The following is an 8,497-nucleotide window of genomic DNA, read 5'->3' on the forward strand; positions in this document are numbered from 1 at the left end:
AAAAGGTATAGAAACCACTCCCACTCATTCGATTCCCAACATATTCCACTCCCCTCCACCCTCCTCCCTCCCTCTTATCTTGGCACCTCCTGGATGACGGGTCATCCCTGATTCTATCCACTGCCCTGGGTCAAAAGCAGTGTCGCAAGACACAGCACATCCACAGCAAGGTCGCTTCATAAATTCGGCGACCCCTCATCTCCGTCCCCTCATGCAGAAAAGGAGAAGGCGGGGAGAAATCCCTTCGGGCTGCGTCAAATTGTTCTCATACATACTTCCTCACCCCCCCCCATCCCCCACCCACTCTCCCTCATGCATCACAGCATCATCCATACACAACCGATCTCCATTCACCCCTAACTTCTGTCCTCTCCCGTCCTTCCTTAACAGACATTCCTCTCTTTTGTAATGCCCCTTTTACCCCATCCATCCATCTCATCCTAGGACGGCCCCTAATATTCACTCCTTCCACCTCTGCCTTCCACACCTCTTTTACTAATCTTTCTTCACTCATTCTTTCCATGTGTCCAAACCATCCTAATACTCTTTCATCAACCCTATCTCCCAGCTCCCTTTCCATCCCCCTTCTCCTCCTCACCTCCTCATTTCTCACTCTATCTAGCCTAGTAACCCCTATCATACTACTCAGACATTTCATCTCAAACACATTCAAACTCCTCCTCTCTTCCTCTCGTATGTTCCATGTTTCTGCCCCATACAGTGCTGTTGGCACAATCACTCCTTCATATAACCTCCTCTTAGCACCATTCCCAGATGTCTATTTCTCATTACACTTTTTAATTCACCGAGGCATTTACTCGCTTCTCTCAATCTATATTCTACCTCCACCCCCACTCCTCCCTTTCCTGCCACATTCGCATCCAAGCATCTAAAACTATCCATTTTCTTCAGTCTCTCACCCTTAATGCTCACTTCCAGCCTGCTGTCACTCTCTCCCCTTTTACATCTCATCACCTTACCTTTACCCACATTTATCTTCAGCTTCCTTCTTTCACACACCTTCTCAAACTGTCACTAACTTCCTTAATCCCTCCTCTGATCCTATTACAAACGCAGTGTCACCAGCGAAAAACAACTGGCTTATTTCCCACTTTTCTCCATTTTCTTTAACCATCTCCAACCCCTGACCCACTACCCTTGCATTCACCTCTCACACCACCCCATTCATGTATAGATTGAACATACAGGGTGACATAACACATCCCTGACGAAGTCCCACCTTTACCTCAAACCATTCACTCTCTCCATTTCTAATCCTAACACAAGCTCTACTACTCTCGTAAAAACTCTTGACTGCTCTTAACAGTTTTCCTCCTACCTCATATATCTGCAGTACCTCCCACAGTACCTTCCTGTCTACCCTGTCGTAAGCTTTTTCCAGATCCATAAAAGCCCAAAAAACATCCTTAACTTTTCCTATAGATTTCTCACATATCTGTTTTACCACAAAAATCTGACCTACACAACCCCTACCTGTCCTAAAACCACACTGTTCCTCACCAATTACTCCCTCCGTTCCTCTCCTAATCCCCTAAATCAAGACCCTCCCATAAGCCTTCCCAACTACACTCAATAAGCTGATCCCTCTAAAACTAGTACACTCACATTTGTCCCCCTTTCCCTTGTAAAGTGGAACTATACAGGCACTCCTCTAGTCCTCTGGCACTCTACCCTCTCTTAAACAAACATTAAATAACCTCACCAGCACCCATCCATCCCAGGTGCCTTACCTGCTCTCATCATCTTAACAGCTGCTTTCACTTCATCTTCCCCTATTTCTCCTCCATTTTCCTCACTCATCACTCTCATTTTCTTTGCGCTTCCCATTGCAACTACCTTTCCCTCCCTATCCTCCTTCACATTTAGCAACTCCCTATAATACTCTGCCCACCTTCCTCTCACTGCCTTCTCTTCCTTTATCATCTCTCCATCTGCACCTTTTACCTTTTCTTCTCTACTTGATTCGCCTCCTCTTCCTCTTTTAATTTCTTTCCAAACCATCTTTTTATTACTTTCAAAATATTCTGTCATACTCCTACCCCATTTCACATCTGCTCTCCCCTTTGCTTCCTTTATCTTATGCTTAACTTCCCTTCTCTTTACTTTGTACCTCTCATACGATTCCCTCGTCCTAATTTGTAGCCAATCTATGAATGCCTTCTTCTTCTCTTCTACACCCTTCTTTGCTTCCTAATCCCACCACTCATTACCCTTCCTTGTATTTCCTCCCACCCTCCTTGTTCCACACACCATCTTTGCACACCTTATGACTCCCTCCTTGAACCATCCCCATTCCTCATCCACTCCTAGTTCTACTCTATCCTTCACTCTCTCCCACTCCTCTCTCAGCTTCTTCTTATACTCATTCTCCTTTTCTTTCTCATTTAAGCAGTTCACTCTAAGTACCTCCCTACCTTCTGCCCCTTTCCTCTTTCTCCACCTATTCTCCACTCTCAATTTACCTTCCACCAGAAAATGATCTGATATTCCCCCACTCTCTCCCCTTAGAACATGTACATCCTTAACTATTCCTACCATACTGCTGCTCACCACTATATAGTTCATTAACGCTCTATCTGCCACCCTTCCATCCACCACCCTCTCCCATGTGCACTTATGCTTGACTTTCTTCCTAAATACTGTATTTGCTATCATCAACTCTCTTTCAAGACACATCTCCACCATCAATTCTCCACTATAATTTTTACCTGGAACTTCATACTTCCCAATCACTCCGTCTACTGGTTCGTTTCCTACCCTAGCATTAAAGTCTCCCAATACATCTACATTGACATTTCTCCCTAAGCCCTCTATGCACTCATTTATATCTACCCAAAAAAGCCTCCCTTTCCTCTACGCTCTTCTCACTACCAGGCCCATACGCAATTACAAAAACCCACATCTCCCTTCCCAGCTTCACTTTCATCCACATCAACCTTGATGAAACCTCCTTCCACTCCACTACACGCTTACTTATCTCTTCACTTACTAGTATAACTACCCCTTCTCTCCCTTGTCCACTCTTCACTCCTGAGTACCTCCCAGCTACACTCCCAAACTCACACTCGCCCTTTCCTTTCATTTTAGTTTCATTCAAAACCAGCACATCCATCATTCTTCTCGCGAACATACTGCCTATCTCTTCCCTTTTACTCTCATCTGTACCACATCCATGCACATTAAAAGACCCAAACCTTAGGGTACTGGTTGGAAAACTTCCAGCCCCTCTTATGCCTTTACTTTTTTTTTAGGAATGTCCCCTTTGGGGCTAAAGGTAGCAAGACTCGTAATCCCATCCCTCGTCCCGTTTTTTGTCGCATCTTACGACTCAAGTGGAAAGACTTAGTGGTAGTATTCTCTTCCCCCACCACAGGGTAGGCGAAAAAAGGAAATGAATATTTAGAGAAATGGTACAGGACAGTAACAAGGGTTGGGGGACAGCATAACAGAGGGACAGTCGTAGTATAAAAGTGTCATAATTTCTCTATGAACAGAGTTTTCCTCTATCACAGCCAAAATGATGTGTGGCTCTGGTCCGCAGGGGTGCTCCATATAGACCCTAAAATATCAACTGCATGCTACTCTACCACAATAACACGCAGCCAATACCACAGACGGACCCAATACCCCAGATCATTATTATCATTTTTTTATTGTTACTATCATTATTATTATCATTGTTACTTTCACTATTATTATCATCATTAGATGTTGGATCTTGTCGTCTTGAGAAGACGGCCTTAGTAGTTCTTTTTTTTTCGTGGTATTTTCTTCTAGGTTACAGTCTGGTAATGCAGCTTCTCTCGTGGCTGATCCTGCCGATGTTAGAGAGCCAGGGACGGCCAGAGACGGCAAGGGGCGTCCGGGACAGGGTTTGCCTGGTTGACTTTCTCTTTTCTTCGTCAGCACTTTATCTCCTACTCAGCGCCTCTTCTTGCCGGACTATTCCAGTGTGGACTGCGGTTTTCCATGTCACTCGGTCTTAAGCTGTCTGATCCCAGGTCTTGTGGTCTATTGTAGGTGTTGCATGGTATCCTTGCACACACCATGAAAGCGTAATTTTGGCATTCCCCGAGGTCGATGGACACTGGTAATTTTTCCGAACAGGAACTGCTTGGGGATCCTATTGTTGTACATCATGCAGACATGGCCAAGCCATCTCGTCTACTTTATGCTCAGGATAGTCGTGATGCTGGTGAGGCCTGCCATCTCAAAAACTCTGGAGTTCAGGACTGTCTTGCCACTTAATATTGAGAAATTTGCAAAGACAGTGGGGATGAAAGGTGTTTAGCTTCTCATGTCCCTTGTAGGTGGTCCAAGTATAGGAGGTATAAAGTAGTGTGTTCAGCACGCACACTTCGTAGATTCGTGGCTTTTTCTTGTGGTGAGGTGTTCGTTTTGCCGTGTTCCCTCTGTAAGTTTGCCGAAGGTTGTGGCACCTTTGCCGATCCTATAATTGATCTCATCGTCAAGGGCAGTACTGGAGGAAACGATAGATCTCAGGTAGCAGAATTTCTAGACCATTTCAAGAGGTTTACCGTCCAGCACTACATCAGCAGCAGTGGACAGTCCTTGAGTGAAGACAACAATTAACTTCATGCTGATGACTAATAAGAACGCATTGCACGTGTCATTCTGGGTATCAATCATCTCCTGCAGGATTTCTTCGTTGTGGGCTGCTAGTGCTTTTTCATGAGCAAAGAGAAGGTCGCGTATGATTACTTGCTTCACCTTAGTTTTAGCCCTGAACTTCGCCAGGTTGAGGAGGGAACCGCCCTTTCGCCGATGAAGGAACGGGTCTCTATAGGAGTTCTTGAAAGCTGTTTGAAGTAAAGCAAAGTATATCCCAAAAAAGAGTTGGAACAAGGACACATCCTTGCTTAACACCACTCCTTACATCAAAACTGTCGCATTAAGTATGGGGGTAACCCATGGCTTTAATTACTTGAAAAAATTCCGATCTGCTCACAATGTCAAAGGCCATAGTTAAATCGACAAAGGCGATGAGATGGTTTCTACTGTTCACGACACTTTTCCTGAAGTTGCCGTAGTGAGATCATGTCAATCGTAGACCTCTTTGAGCGGAATCCGCATTGACTCACAGGGAGCACGCTGTCTGCAAGTCTTTGCAGGCGTTTTAGGACGAATCGTACAAATGCTTTTCCTCTTATTGCAGTCTCCTTTGTTCCCTTTATTCTTGTACAGCGTGATTATCTTGGCAATCCTCATGTTGTGTGGTACAGTGCCTTCTCGCCAGTAGTGGGTCAAGAGCTGGTGGATGACATCTTTCTTTGTCTTGAGAAGCTCAGCTGGAATCGCATCGCTGCCTGGTGATTTACCATTGGAGAGATCTTCAATTCCCTCGCTCAATTCAGCGATACTTGGCTCAGTGTCAAGTTCAGTGAGCTCGGGTAATGATGAAAGTTAGAGTGTTTCATCGAGATGGCGTTCTACTGAATACAGCTCAGAGTAATGCTCTATTCAACTATTCAGCTGTTAGTTCTTGTTGTGGATGACTTCACCGGACTTCGACTTGATGGACATTACTTTGCTGATCTGTGGTCCAAGAGCCACTTTGATCTTTTAGTACATGGTTCTGATGTCGCCATTGTCATTTGCCACCTGGATATCAGTGCACAGTTTGTGCCAGTACTCGTTGGCGCACCTCAATGAATCTGCAGCTTGCGCTTGGCTTCCCCAAGTCTGTCTCGTGTGGCTTGTGTCGGTGACTTGTCGTGAGCAGAGCTGCCTTCCTCTCATCCAAGAGTGGTAATAGAGTATCAGAGTATGATTCCATAACAGCATCGTACCTGGCGTTACGTATGTCTTCCCATGCTTGGTCAGGGTGTTGGTCAGCAGGTGAAGCACCCCCTTGCTGTTGTTCAAAAAGTTCCTCAAGCTTCTTTCTAATGTTTTCACACCAATGGATACCGCATATTGACTGTGCACAGCTTGGATTTATTGGGTAGTTTTGCAGAATGTGGCTTCTTCCGCTCGATCTTGGCTTTGCAGATGACCAGAGTATGGTCAGTATCGTAGTGTGCACTGGAGAACGACCTGGTCACGTTCACTAAGTTGATGTTACCTCTTTTTGTCAGAATCATATCGAGCTGATGCCACTGGGATGATCTGGGGTGTCGCCATGAGACTGTATCGGGGTTTGCAGTTGAAGTAAATGCTAGTCACGCAGAACTCCAGCAGTCTTTGTCCGTTGCCATTCATCTTTCCCACACCAAGGTGGCCAAAACAGGATGGCCGCAGATCATGGTCGGCTCCAACGCGGGCATTGAAATCGCCAAGAACAAATAGTCGATCTTCGGCTGGGACTTGCTGCACAACACTGTTGATGTCTTCATAAAACAGTATTTTAATATCCTGATCTGCGCTCAATGTTGGGGCATAGGCGCTGATGACAGTTGCTTGCCCTGTATGCGTTCTCACTTTCAGTGAGGTTATTCGTTCCGAAACAGCTACAGGGGTGGTGATGGAGTCAAACAATCTGTTGTGAACCGCAAAATCAACTCCATAGAGGTGGCGGTTTTCATCGAGGCCTTGCCAGAACGTGTAGTTCCTTTCTTCGGTGGATCCAACTTTCGTCGACTGAGTTCGCGATCGACCACAGCTATCATTCTGATGTTGTCCAGTTTGGTTAGATCCTGCCCAATTCCTGTACATTATTATTACTGGTATTATTGTCATCATCATCATTATTATCATTATCATTATTATTATTATTATCATTATTATCATCATCATCATCATCATCATCATCATCATCATCATCATCATCATCATCATCATCATCATCATCATCATCATCATCATCATCATCATCATCATCATCATCATTATTATTATTATTATTATTGTTATTATTGTTATTATTATTATTATTATTATTATTATTATTATTATTATTATTATTATTATTATTATTATTATTATTATTATTATTATTATTATTATTATTATTATTATTATTATTATTATTATTATTATTATTATTATTATTATCATTATCATTATTATCATCATCATCATCATCATCATCATCATCATCATCATCATCATCATCATCATCATCATCATCATCATCATCATCATCATCATCATCATCATCATCATCATCATCATCATCATCATCATCATCATCATCATCATCATCATCATCATCATTATTATTATTATTATTATTATTATTATTACTATTATCATTATCATCATTATCATTATTGTTATTGTTATTATTATCATTATTATTATTATTATCATTATTATAATAATAATGATTATTATTATTATTATAATTATTATTATTATTATTACTATTATTCTTATTATTATTATTATTATTATTATTATTATTATTATTATTATTATTATTATTATTATTATTATTATTATTATTATTATTATTATTATTGTGACTACTATTAATATTGTTATCGTTGTTGTTATTATTATTATCATCATCATTATTATTATTATTATTATTATTATTATTATTATTATTATCATTATCATCATTATTATTATTATTATTATTATTATTATTATTATTATTATTATTATTATTATTATTATTATTATTATTATTATTATTATTATTATTATTATTATTATTATTATTATTATTATTATTATTATTATTATCATTATTATTATCATTATTATCATTATCATCATCATCATCATCATCATCATCATCATCATCATCATCATCATCATCATCATCATCATCATCATCATCATCATCATCATCATCATCATCATCATCATCATCATTATTATTATTATTATTATTATTATTATTATTATTATTATTATTATTATTATTATTATTATTATCATTATTATTATTATTATTATTATTATTATTATTATTATTATTATTATTATTATTATTATTATTAATCATTATTATTATTATTATTATTATTATTATTATCAATTATTATCATTATTGTTAGATGGAGAAAGAGGAAAAAGACTGAAGATAGGGAGGTGCTTAAAGTAAACTGCTTAAATGAGAAAGAAAAGGAGTACAAGAAGAAACTGAGAGAGGAGTGGGAGGGAGTGAAGGATAGAGTAGAACTAGGAGTGGAGGAGGAATGGGGATGGTTCAAGGAGGGAGTCACAAGGTGTGCAAAGATGGTGTGTGGAACAAGGAGGGTGGGAGGAAATAGAAGGAAGGGTAGTGAGTGGTGGGATGATGAAGCAAAGAAGGTTGTAGAAGAGAAAAGGCAAACATTCACAGATTGGTTACAAAATAGAACGAGAGAATCATATAAGAGGTACAAAGAAATGAGAAGTTAGGTATAAGATAAAGAAAGCAAAGAGGAGAGCAGATGTGAAATGGGGTAAGAGTATGACAGAAAATTTTGAAAGTAATAAAAAGATGTGTTGCAAAGAAATTAAGAGAGGAAGAGGAGGCGAATTAAGTAGAGAAGAAAAGGGAAAAGGTGCCGATGGAGAG

The sequence above is a fragment of the Oratosquilla oratoria genome, chromosome 3 (assembly GCF_046742065.1).
Source record: "Oratosquilla oratoria isolate Oo_2021 chromosome 3, ASM4674206v1, whole genome shotgun sequence".
Taxonomy (NCBI): Eukaryota; Metazoa; Arthropoda; class Malacostraca; order Stomatopoda; family Squillidae; genus Oratosquilla; species Oratosquilla oratoria.